General features: G+C 40.1%; 1 protein-coding gene across 2 annotated transcripts in view; it reads right to left on the bottom strand.

The window, feature by feature from the left end:
* Positions 1 to 13,331, bottom strand: part of PLOD2 (procollagen-lysine,2-oxoglutarate 5-dioxygenase 2) — a 77,414-nt gene that overhangs the window by 61,200 nt on the left and 2,883 nt on the right. The gene's annotated exons all lie outside the window — the stretch shown is intronic.

Below are 13,331 nucleotides of genomic sequence, written 5' to 3'. Positions count from 1 at the left end.
ACTTTGCTAGTCATGTCTAGAAAGACAAAGCTGCATATGAGGTCTTTGTAATGTATAAAGAATCCTAATGAATGTTTACTACATCATCTAATTTCCCTTACATAATTGATTTTTGGTTGCTATTCTCAAGGTTTTGTCAGCGTTCCCATCATAAATATTTATTTTCAGGAATCAGAACTATAATTCAGAATGTTTGCTTTGGGCTGAAGTTTAGCCAACAAGGTCTAAGCCAGGAACAGTTACGCCATGTTTAAGTAACAGTGTCCTCTGCCCAAGCCCCCTGCCAAACAATGTGTGACTAATCAGATTTTTGCCATGCTCTGGCCCATAATGGTTTTTATTTGAATGAAGACACACAGCTTACTAGTTAATTTGTACCAGTGCTTGAGGACACTTGCAGAATTGTTTTAGGAGCAGCCAAGACTCAGAATACTGTTCGCTGCCATGTGACGACTGAGATTCAGTTCTTAGATCCAGACCTTGGACACCCATTGGCACAGCGGTGCTTGTACTCTGCCCAAAGAGAAAATGAATAGTGGATCTCTGAGCCACACACTGCATTGAGTCTTAAAGAAAATTTACAATTGCAGGAATATAGTTCCACCCCCAGGGTTCTGGCAACTATGCAAAACCAGAATGGTTTTATATTTGTGGATTATTTTGTTACTAGAACCTGTCAATGGAATTACAGCCCCATAACTGGTAATCTCTTCAACTCTGCATCCTCTGCCTCTGTTTTAGGTGTAGGGGGAGTGAAAGATGCACAAATACCTGCCAAGAGTGGCTAGTAAGGAAGAGACAGGGAGCGGGGGAAGAAGAGAGCCTAGGACTCCACAGAGCGAGGACACAGACATAAAGACAAACACCTGCTCTCCCAGGATGTGTGTATACTGCAATTAGACACCTATGGCTGGGCCATGCCAGCTGACTTGGGCTTGCAGGGCTCAGGCTAAGGGGCTATTTAACTGCAGTGTTGATGTTCAGGTTCAGGCTGGAGCCTAGGCTCTAGAACCCTGCGAGGTGGGAGGCTCCCAGAGATTGGGCTGCAGCCTGAGCCATGCAAGCCCAAGTCAGCTGGCATGGCCCAGCCATAGGTGTCTACATGCGATGTAGACATACCCCCACTGTCACAGCAATACTTGCATGTTTCCACCCTGCAGCACAGTGGAACCTCAAAAATACAAACACCAGAGCTAGATCTGATCAGTCAACCCAATGCCACGTGGAACCGGAAGTAAGCAATCAGGCAGCAGCGGAGGAAAAAAAAAAAGAAAGCAAATACTGTACTGTGCCTGTATCGCATCTTAAAAGGTCGGCACATCTGGGCTTCCTATCCCCACCCCTACTCACCATGGGGCAGCCACTTCCAGGTAGGAGGTGAAGACACTGAGATTTACGGGCACTGTTGAGAGCCCCTGCTGCAAGCCCAAGGCACCCTGAGCAGAAAGCTTGGGGTCTGCACTGCTCTCCTGTAAGCCGTGGGCACTGTTTCACCTCATCCCATCCTGCCAGGATGGGGACGCTATTTTCCTCTCACCCCTTGCCGCCAGGAAGGGAACAAGTTTGCAAGCTCAGTCCCAGCCCAGGAAAGAAGCTGTGGTAGCCCAAGCTGCTGATGCTGCAAGGAAGCTGAGGGTGCTAGGATGGGAACTGTTGCTGTTGCAGCTAGAGCCTGGTCTGGAGCGTGAGGAGCCGGAGTCTGAGCTGCCACTGGCACGCTGCACTCTGGAGGAGTTTTAAAGGGTCACAGCCCACATTGCACATGCGCTGATGCAGCCCAAGCTTTGCCCGTGGCTATGCTCTTGGGTCCTGTCAGTACCTCTGGGAGTGTGAGGGGCAGGAGAGGGAGGGGCACTGACAGCTGGCTGGAGGCCACTCCCTGCCATGTGCTGCCTCTGGAGCACAGCAGGCAGTGCACAGAGCAGAGCAAGCCCTGGGGAGAGGGGGCTGGGGCTTGTAGCATCAAGAGTGCGAGGCTGGCCCGCCCAGCTCAGCCTAAAGGCAAGAAACGGGACTAGGGCAGAGAGCTGCTGGCAAACCAGGAAATGGTGCCAGGTTCCTTAGTGCCAGGTGCCACCTTTGCAGAGATCTCCCCCAGTAGCACAGTTCTAAAAATAAAGGGAAAGTTTAAAATAAAAGATTTGGCAAGATAAGGAAACTGTTTCTGTGCTTGTTACATTTCCATTAAGAGGGTTAAAAGCAGCGTTTTTCTTCTTCCTAGTAAAGTTTCAAAGCTCTATTAAGTCAATGTCCAGTTTTAAACTTTTGAAAGAACCACCACAACATTTTGTTCAGAGTTACGAACAACCTCCATTCCCCAAGTGTTTGGATCTTTGAGGTTTCATTGTATTCAAGTGTGTCAGAGGAGACAGGTCTTGAGGCCTAGTGGGCTTGACTGCCTGGCACCAAATATAAGAGGAAAACCATGCAAGTTGGACAGAGAGACCAGCCATCCATATAGATGGCCTAACCCATTATAGTGTTCCCTGAGTAATAAGGCATACATCACTTTCCAGACTAGAACGCATCAGATGTAAGTGAAGACACAGATCCTTGAAATGGGAGAGCAAGATTTAGCTGACCTTGCATATAAAGTATTACTTGCTCACTCTTCCTCTCCCTCACTGGAAGATTACAGACTTATAAATAGGTTTTCAGTTTGGGTTCCCTCCCCCTTCAAGTGTTCTAAATTACTATGTTTTTAAACCTGGTATTGAGTACTCTAAGCTCACAACCAACTGCGTAAAGTAGCTAAGAGTTCCTGGCTACCATTTGCCTTTCTGATCCAATTTCCGTAGAAAATGGAAACAGATGAGAGAGGGGGTGAGGGGAGAGGAGGGAGAAGCATTTCTCTAAACCCTTGTTCACTCCCAAATTGGATGCTCATTTCCATGGATATGGAATCAGGAAACAGCTGAAATTATTAAGAGTTCTGACTCTGTGTTCTGCTTTTGTTCCCTTCCAACTCCTGCATCCACAGGAGTTGGAACAGAAAGGCAGCCAATAACTAGCAAAAAAGGAACCCCAGCCACTTTTAGATGTCAAGCATCCACATCAAGTGACAGTTTAAAAGTAAAATAAATAAATAAAATTACCTTGAGAATTTAGGAGCCTGCCCTCTCAGAATTTTTAGTACTTTGAATTTAGAAAAAGCTGCTGGTAAAATTTTCCCTACCTTTCCTCCCTACTCCCTCGCCCCTGAACTGGGGTAATCTTAGGTTTTTTGGAACGGAGAAGTAGCTAGTAAATCCAGAACTCTGTTTATAACCAATATATCTGCACAGCCAGCACATCCTCCTGTCACAGTCCTTCAAGCCTGACACAGTAGACCGTTTTATTTTTATTGCTCTCATAACTGTGCTGTCTCACAGACACCACGGTAAACATAAAGGGTAACAGCAACTACTGAATGTACTATTTAATCCAAACCAATTTGGCAAAGAGGAGAAGTGATTCTTGGGTTTTGGAACTATTGAGTAGATTCAAAACTCAAAATTACCCAGAACTTTATGATGAGACTAGTAAAGGTTGACGAGGAAAACTCTTAATAGCTTCTTTGTGATACTGTGGGTCTATACGACAGTTTACATTTTGTAAACTGTATAATAAATGAAGTACTTTTCTGGAGCATATCCTGGAAAATGAAGAAGCTCTACAACATTTTCTGTATATGGCAAGGTAATACAGCGCTGATTGAAAACATATTGGATAGTAACTTATTTTAAGACCAATTTATTTCTCCTTTGAAATCACACACGAAGTACTCCTTGACCATTTGGATAAGTATAGCTCTCAGTTAACTCAAAACTTACACATGTACTTTTAAGGGACCACCTAGTAGACAATTTAATTTTATTACAGTACAAAAGAATCTGAGAAAAGGCAACCACGCCCAGACCAGCATCAATATTACACATTGTAAGTTTCTAGAAAAGGGAAGTCCTTCATGAGAAAGGGTCTAAATCTGAATTAGTTTACTCTGGTGAAGCCTAAAAAAATTCTATTTTTTTCCACCATTTTGTTCCACTACTGTCAGAGCCCTACATGACTATAAGGTCGTCTATAGTGATGACAATGGCTCACCTGCTCTTTCCTCCCCAGTACTGACCCACAAACTGTTACCTGGATGGAAAGTTAAAAACCCTGGAAAGCAATACCCCATTCCAGACCTCTTCACAATAGGAAACTTAAATGCAAGAGCTGGAATGCTCCAATTATAATTCTGCCAACAAACATGAAGATGAGTGAATAAAATTAGATTTACAATGGTCATGAAGTTGTATATGATTTAACATTTGTAAAGACCAGATTCTCCGGGGGTGGAGGAGAGAAGTCTAGTAGATGAATAGCATAAAATGGATGAGGCAGGGGAGCGGTTACTATCTGCCTTAAAAATAAAAAATGGTTATACATGTGACTGTTTATATATACAGATCTATGTAAGCCAGCAACAGATACTGAGATTTTGAGTGCACATGCAATATTTAACACTCATTTCAGTACTGAGAGTGAGGGAACCAGCCTTGATTATGAGACATTTATATAGTCAAAAAAGCAGTGAGCCAACAAAAGAATTTCTGGTTAAATAAAGTATTCAGCATAGGTCATATTTCAAGCAGAAGAATGGGAGCATTTGACATACTTTTTCCAGGATTCTTAACAGACACCAGAACATGCTGAAATAGCAAACATATTGTTTGGTCTAAAGTAAGAACCATATATTGAATACTTCAGATTAATTAACGTGTGAGGCAGTGGTTGGTGCAGCTCAGTTAGATCACACTACCTTAAAAACCTTATTATAATGTAATAAGCCTCCTCTTCTACATTTTCAAGACCTTGCTGGCCCCCTCTGCTGATTCTGCAAGTTGCTGAGTTCTTCTGAGAAATGCAGACTATCTTCAAGTCCCCTTAACTTTAGCACACAATATCTTGCAGGATTGGGCTCTAGGTGATTTCATTAACATTGGAGGGGATAGTTCCTCACTTTTGTCTTTAAAAATATACAGGACAGGAGGAAAGAGATCATAAACATTTTAAACAGAATTGTTAAAAATAATAAAAGCATTAAGATGTAAAGATAAAGTTGAAATTATGTTCTTAATTCTAGAGGCACAGTTTGCTAAGCGCTGAAGCACATATTGACTAGCATTTCATGCACCCATACCTGTTTGCCAGACAGCTGGCTGAGTTGGAGCCACCACTTCAGATTTAACACTGAAGGACAGATTTTTCAAAAGAGCACAGTTCCCTATGTGCTAAACTCTATTGAAAATCTGGCAGTAATTGTTAAGGGGGGAGCTACTGAGTGTGTTAAGCACTTTTGAAAATCTGGTTATAAATATCTGTTTTTATCTGCACCACAAACTTCACAATAATCACTTTTTGTGCTTTGTATGATAAGAGTGTGCCTCACTGCAAAATAGTTAGAAGTGGCTAAAATATTTATGCAGCACCCTAAAGAGTATCAGATTTTTATTTTTATTTTTGGCTAACCAAGACCAGTCACTTACTTTTACCACTTAAAAAAAAAAAAAGTAGCCACCCCCCGCCAACATCACTTACATGTACGTAAAAAAGTAAATAAGCTACTGTTCTCCTAAGACTGCAGTTAATTATACAACAATATATAAGCTGTGTATGTTGAGCTGCAGGTAGTACTGTGCATATCCATCCAACAGGAAACTAAAAAAAAATCAAATATGCAGTATTTATATATTTATTTTTTTGTGATTTTCCACATGCTCTTTGCCTCCATGAATCACATACCAAAACATACAATTAAGAAAGCAAAATAAAAATCAAAGTCTGGTCTTTTGTTGATATTTCCACCATCTAGGGACTCAAATGTTATGACAGGTCTAAGCTCATACTCTGGTTTGGCTGAGTTGTCCTTGGTCAAGGACAAAGGCAGCTAGTTGACAATTTTGTAGCTGTCGAGTCGGAACCAACAGGTACCGAATAAGGTGCGGTTTATAGGATACGGGAGGTCAAGGAGACAGTGACGAGGCTTGTTTTTCTTAACCAATAAGTTTTTATTTTAAACAAATGACAGCAAAAGGTGAGGGAAACTCCATGCACGAAAGGACAAAGTACGCCACCCAAGACTTCTGCGTTAATGATCTCACAGGATCAACGCACGGCTGTCACTTTTGTGACACTAGGGTGCCCAGTTATGGAGTTTCCCAAGAGGGTTTACAATACAAATGACAAATAACAGTTAGTTTATACTTACAAAGCTAAAGTAATAATATCTCATGCTGGCCTATACTTAAACAACTGCTTGCCTTAGATTCTGCAGACGGGAGAGAGTCACTCTGGGTGATCAGTCCGTAGCGAAGCAGGCTAGTGAGAATGTGTTAGCCCACTGAACTAACATGCTCAAAACGTTAGATGTTAGGTAATTCTTCTTCCTCTCTGGCTACTGTTGCTTGGCATCTAGGTTTTATAGTTTTCCACATGCAATAGTTTGCTATGCCTTGGTGACCATTGGCTATCATTTGCCACATAACCTTTTAAGGTTATCACTTGGCTTCCAGCCAACCAGAGCCTACACATCGCCGGGCACTTGCTGCCCATGCACCAGTAAGGTGACGTGGCTTACACTTTTGCCACTTCACTATAGAGTAATATGGCTTAAACCTATGCCATTCCCTTATAAGGTGACATATAAGTTTAGTTCATGTTGCTGAGTCAACCCTCCTGAGGCCACTTCCTTATTCCGCATGGGGGTAAGTATGTGGTGCTGCAGACGCCATTATGTGATTCCATTTCCACAGTAGCCTCCTGATCCTGGGTTTGGCTGGGGGCTGGTTCAAGTTCCAGCTAAACTCCCAAAATTACTAATTCCCATAGATTTAAATCAGTGTTCGTAGGATAGGAACTCTTTAGAAAATTTCCCTGTTGTATGCAGGGTCCTGAAGTATGGGTCACGTCTCAGATTAAGATACCGGCTGATAGCTAGTGCTGCTGCAAATACCTTAGTAACTGGGCCATAAGTGCTGCTGGAATGTAGCCTGGTATTTTGGTCTCTGCATCCCACTGCTTCTTTTTAAATAAAACAGAGATGAGATAATGCAAATAAAATGCTTACATTAACTAAAAGGTGCTTTGAATTTGCCAGATAGCAAAGTGCTAATTTCATACAGAGTGTACTGACACACACTCACAAAATGGGTGAAATCTATCAGCTGATCAGCAGTGCAAAAGACCATTCAAGAGTATGTCACAGGGTATAACTGCAGTTTACACAGACATACCCACGGTAGCTTTAATCTAGCTAGCTCAGGTTTCAGAGCAGTGAAGCTGCAGTATCATGAGCTTCAGTGCAGACTCTACAAACCCATCAGAACCCTTGGTAATTACTCAGGTAACTAGCACATGATGCCACAGCTTCACTGCTCCAGGACCCCAAGTTAGCTAGATTAACGCTAGTTGAGTATGTCTACACAAGCTGCAATCATGATTGCAGTGCAGGCATCCTCCCACGCAGGGCCCAAACTTAATTTTTTCGGGCCCAGTACAAACTTGCAACACGGGCCCCCTCCCACACACATACCACAATCCCTCATCCCATACATACAATCTCATGAGCCATGAAAACTTTTTTCCTCATGGTAATGGGAGTTGCAACCTGGGCCGGGCCCCCCCAGGATCTCTGGGCCCTGGTAAAGTGTATCCTTTTCCCCTCTATGTGGGGGCCCTGCCCCCAAGGGTAGTGCTTCATGGAACTAAGCAATGTACAGACACAGAATAAAAGAACTGTCTGGTATTACATCCACCCCTGAATATTCCGGCCAGTTTTTATAGTTTAAGAGTTCAGGTTCCTTTCCTTTTCTTTCCCGTTTCTTCAAACAGCTGAAGAACGCTGACTATACAAAAGGAAAAAAGTGAAACTTATGATACAAGTAGAAAAATTTGGCACTGTGGGTAATACTAGTAAATGTTTTTTACAAATAATTTTAGATTTTTGGGTTGATGCTGTCCCATCTCCTAAAAAGCATACGCTATGTTTTGCCAGTAGCCCTAAGCGTACAGTCAACAAAGCCTCATTAAAAATCACATGTTCACCAATTAATCTAGTGTCATTAAGTGACAGATGGAATGTTGGCTTGATGTCAGGGCTGGCTTCCACTCTCAGCACTTTGATATTTAAATGAAAGCCAACTACTAGCGTTAGATGATGAGAGTCTTTCCATTGATTTAATGGGATTTTGGATCAAACCCTACCTACTGAACGAAGTGTTTTGTTTCAGGCAAGCATGGGACAGGTCTCAATTACCGAGTTAAGAAACAAAACAAAAAACAAAGTTTATTGGGTATATCATGTCATTACAATGCATGAAGCAGCTGCTCCCTAAACACCTGTGCTGACTTTCTTGTAAATTGTCAACAGGACTGCTTTTCAGTGCATAATCTGAAATTGACATGAGCTGCACAAGTGAGCAAGTTTATTCAGCTCATGCCTTTCTGACTGTTTAGTGTATCAATAAAAAAACTTGGTGTCCTCAGGCTTTCTTTATGAGGCCAGCTGTTTAAACAAGAGCAGTCAAACAGAATAGTGAGAATTCTCTCTTATAAAGACTTTCTTCTAACTCTCTACAGCTAACCTATCAATGAAGTTGAGGACTGAGATTTGAAGTAATGACCCATCCTGAGGTCAGTCTTGACTTGAGAAAAGATGAACTGGAGCTGTAGCAGAGCTGAGAACAAGCAATGCTGCTTCCCTGCACAGTCATTATGGCTCCTATTTTGAAAAGAGCTCAACACCCACAACATAGGCCAGATTTTCAGAACTGTTCCACTCCTCCCAATTCAGCTCCAAATAAGCAGTAAAAATTCTGAGCTCTTTTGAAAAATCTGGCCAGATTTTTCAAAAATGGCAGCTGGTGGTCTTTTAACAGTTTTAAACATATGGCTCCAGTTGTGGGTGCTGAAATTCTGGCTCTGAGCACTTCAGAGAGTCTGGCTTTAACTATTTAAACAGGTACACGGGCTACAAGAAGTTCATCTTCACAACCATAAAGGACGAAAGTGTTTCTTTATGAAGAGCTCCTTTATTCTGCACAAACAGATAGCTTACAACCCCACAACTGCCAGGGAAAGCTTCTAACTGGCCATTAGCAAATGGACACTTCAAGTCCTCCTATATAGCATCAATGAGAAATTGCCCCCATCCCACTCCTGGAGCTAACAAGCTTCAGCACTCTTATAATGGAAGTCAGCACAGAAAAGCAGCAGGATACCCAGCCCGTCTCTGAGCCAAGACTTTGCATCCTACCTGCTCTTAAGCTAGTGATTGAGATACTTCAATTAGTAAGTCCATGTCTGATTCTGATCTCACTTACAATATTATAAATGAGGATTAACTCTATTAAAAGTAAATAGAATTACATTGATTTAAAACAGGTGTAAGTTCAAAATCCAGCTCAGTAACTGAATAACACCTTGTTGTAATAAGCAGAGTAGTAAATTAACACACACTATGGGAACAAAGCCTAGTCAATTTTTGCATTTCATTAGATGGCAAAAGCAGTTCTAGCAGGTATTAGTGGAATTATATTTTTCCTATAGGTGGGCATATGTTGGCTTTCACTGAAATTAATGGAAGCAGGATGGGTCTATGGAATCTTATCCTATACCAGTCAAAGTCAGTAGAAATATTCCCCTTGACTTCAATGGCTGCTGGACTTAGCCCATAATGAGCAACTAGGTTTGTCCTGCACTTTCCTCCTGTTCTATCTTACATCTCAGGTTCAGAAGCTAACAGTACTTTTTCTGCTTAAATGCTCACATTAATTACAAATATAGGAACCTATGCCAGATTTTAAATAAAAGAGTAATGTCAAAAGAATGAAATCAGCACTGCTGTCAAATAAAAAATATTACACTTTATGTTCTGTAACTTTCATCTCCCTGTAAGATTCTGCAGCTCATTAAATCATGATCTTTCAAATCCCATCTCATACTTCCAAGAAAAATCCACACTAGAAGTCCTCCAAGTTGCTTCCCCAGCAAAAAAAAATTAATTTGTGTTACTCAAAAAGAGTAACAAGCAGCTATTGGAACACAAAGAAATAAACTGATTTTGTTCATGGTTCCCATATAAATTCCAGTTTAAGGTTCCTAATCAAAGCAGAATTGTATTTTGTTGCTTTAAACTACTCTGGAAATCAGCCTGAAGTTACTTTGTACTTCACCACAAAGATAATCATAACTTACAATAAATTACACAGCCATACATAGTGCACCTTTAATTTTGGTTTGCATAGAAAAGAGATGACATGGCCAAATATTTTCACTGAAAGGATTTTGAACATTGTCAGTGATCTAGATATTTCAATGACTAGCAGAGGCTCATACTAACTCGAAGGCATAGTATAAAAGTTACTACAGCCACTATTGAGTTAGCTACTATACTATAGTAGTAGTACTACTACAGCCAATATTGAGTTAAGACCAAACATAATGACAATATACAGGAATGTATATACACATATTACAATAACGGCTGTAAAGCAGTCAGTTGTTTTGAGACGAGCCAAATATAAGATACTGTTCTGTGTCTAAAACACAGTGTACTACAAAGCAGTGGTTCTCAACCTTTCCAGATTATTGTACCCCTTTCAGAAGCCTGATTTGTCTTGCGTACCCCAAGTTTCACCTCACTTAAAAACTGCTGGCTTACAAAATCAGACATAAAAATACAAAAGTGTCACAGCATGCTACTACTGAAAAATTGCTTACTTTCTCATTTTTACCATATAATTATAAAATAAATCAATTGGAATATAAACATTACTTACTTTTCAGTGTATAGATCTGTATAAACAAGTCATTGTCTGTATGAAATTTTAGTTTGTACTGACTTAGCAAGTGCTTTTTATGTCACCTGTTGTAAAACTAGGCAAGTATCTAGATGAGCTGATGTACCCTCTGGAAGACCTTTGCGTACCCCCAGGGGTACACATACCACTGGTTGAGAAACACTGCTATAAAGTAACTACTATATACTGTGGGTGGTTATTTATTGGTGGAAAGTGAGATGTTTTGTGATGAATTATGCATTTTAGACGTTTTGCTTCTGTCTGATCAATATGGGCCAGATTATGATAGTCCTAGTCACCCTAAGTAGCATCTTACTTCAGGAACAGTCAATCAAAGCCTACTCCTCTTCTCCTTGAATAGGGTGCTCCTCAATCTGAGGAAGGTTATCACAATCTGTCCCTTAATGATAAAATATACCACTTCCAATTAAACCATTATCTAGCTATCATCTAAAATCTCCTACACAAACAGGTGCAATACATTCCCACTACAGAAGTGTGACCAAACAAGATACTTTTATGCTGCAGAAAAGTAAAACCACTGTTTAAATTTCTCCTCTCTTCACCTTCATGACCCTCGCTGAAACATAATTATGAGGAGGACTTTAATTTTGCATTTTAAAATAAAAAAACATTTTAAATAAAAAGATACAGATGCCCTTATAATGCCCATACCGATCCTTCATGCAAATTCAAGCACTCGGCATAGTAGACTTAAAAATAGTGACTAGCAATAAGAGATAGATGACATTACATTAGAGATTACATTGATTAATGTACATTAATAATACAATTCACTGGACAAATTGAATGGTCCCTCAATGCCAATAGTCAAGTAACTTTTTTGTTTTTAAATAAGCAATTAAATTTAGCACAGAAAAGAAACCAAAATACTGAAGACATGATCTAATCAGGAGTTTCCAAATATTTTAATTAGTGCAAATAAATACTTCATATGAGACATGCAACCAGTTTAGCCGCTAATCCTGCAAAATGCTTGCACAAAACCCCATTGACTTACAATGAGTAGCAAACCAACCAATGTATCTGTGCATAGCATAGGACCTTGATGATAAATGGACTGATTCTGCCATCTTTACTCACAAAGTAGCAACCTGCTCAGTGAGTAGTTCCACCGAAGTGTGCTTTGGTATAAGTGTGTTTGGAGTAGATTTTTACCACCCTTACACTACACTGCAAGTAGCATACTGAGAACAACAGAACTAATTCCACACTAAGTGTTACGCAATGTGAAGAAGGGTGGCAAGATTTTGTCTTAGTATATAAATTTAAGATAATTTAACATTTCCACCACTGACTAGCATATATCAAAGCATTGGCAAGGTATGTTAACATACTCCACCCCCATTATGTCATTCATATTGAATGTTATGAATGGATTACAAAATGTGTCAAAAGCATTTTGCTAGTGAAGTCTTTCAAAGTTAATCCAATAATATTTAGAATTAAAAAATTTAAGTAGAAATGTGACACAAAAGCAACTTTTCTGATCTGCACTCCAAGAGCAGCAATGTTTGCTAATTTACTGTTATCTTCACACACACACATTTCCTACTGCATACCCACAGCAGTGAGTTATTCTGCATGTTTTAATCTAATTTAGGACCAGATCTTGCAAACACTTCTGCAAATAATCATTTTACACCTGACTTCAGTGACCTGAGACTCAGAAAACCCAAATACAATTCCCTGATCTGCCAGATTTCCAGCATGATCTTGGGTAAGTCATCTGTGGATCAGGACCCAAAAAGACAAAGATACTTAGGTTACTAAATCTGGTGTTTAGGCACCTAAATCTCTTTAGATGCCACTGAAATCCACAAAACTCCTGCTGAATCCTGCTGAACTCTCTTGGGTGGTCACTACATTAGATGACAAGAGAGAGATATTTACTAAGTATGACACAACAAGAAATGTCTTGACATCTAAAACTGTGATTTCTTCATCTCCACAGAGTGGACTAAGCTAGATACTGATTTGAACTTCGCCAAGTATTATGTTCCCAATTTGGACAATTAATGGTCTTTTTGTACTGTTTCACATTTAAGCTGTGTTTTCAGGAGTGGGGAGGGAGGGATGAGGAGGAATTGTTTTTGTTTTGTTTAACTATAATTAACCCCTAATGCTTTTCTTGTAAAATTAGTTGCAATAAACTGGGCAATTCTGGTCAATTAACTGTGGGACTTTTTTTTTTTTTTAAATCAGTAACTATTTTTGTTACTGTTCATCAGCATTTGTAATTCCATATTAATGAACCATTGGCTTTGAGCAAGACTATGTATGTAGTCTGATTTGAAAATAATAGAGCAAGATATAATTTGGCAGCCATTTTTCCTCACTCCAGTTACAAATTATTTCCATTGTAAGTAATATTGAGGTTTAGAAAATTCAACATGCAAGTTGTCTGCTATCCACTGAAAATTAAATATTGTTCCACAAAATACCAGCAACCTAGAAACTAAGCTCAATACTGATATAACACAA

The sequence above is a fragment of the Emydura macquarii genome, unplaced genomic scaffold (genome assembly GCF_026122565.2).
Source record: "Emydura macquarii macquarii isolate MOO-44397 ecotype Brisbane River unplaced genomic scaffold, CSIRO-AGI_Emac_v2 contig_18, whole genome shotgun sequence".
Lineage (NCBI taxonomy): Eukaryota > Metazoa > Chordata > Testudines > Chelidae > Emydura > Emydura macquarii.
Note: the sequence above shows the minus strand (reverse complement) of the source record. Positions and strands in the feature narration are given on the sequence as shown.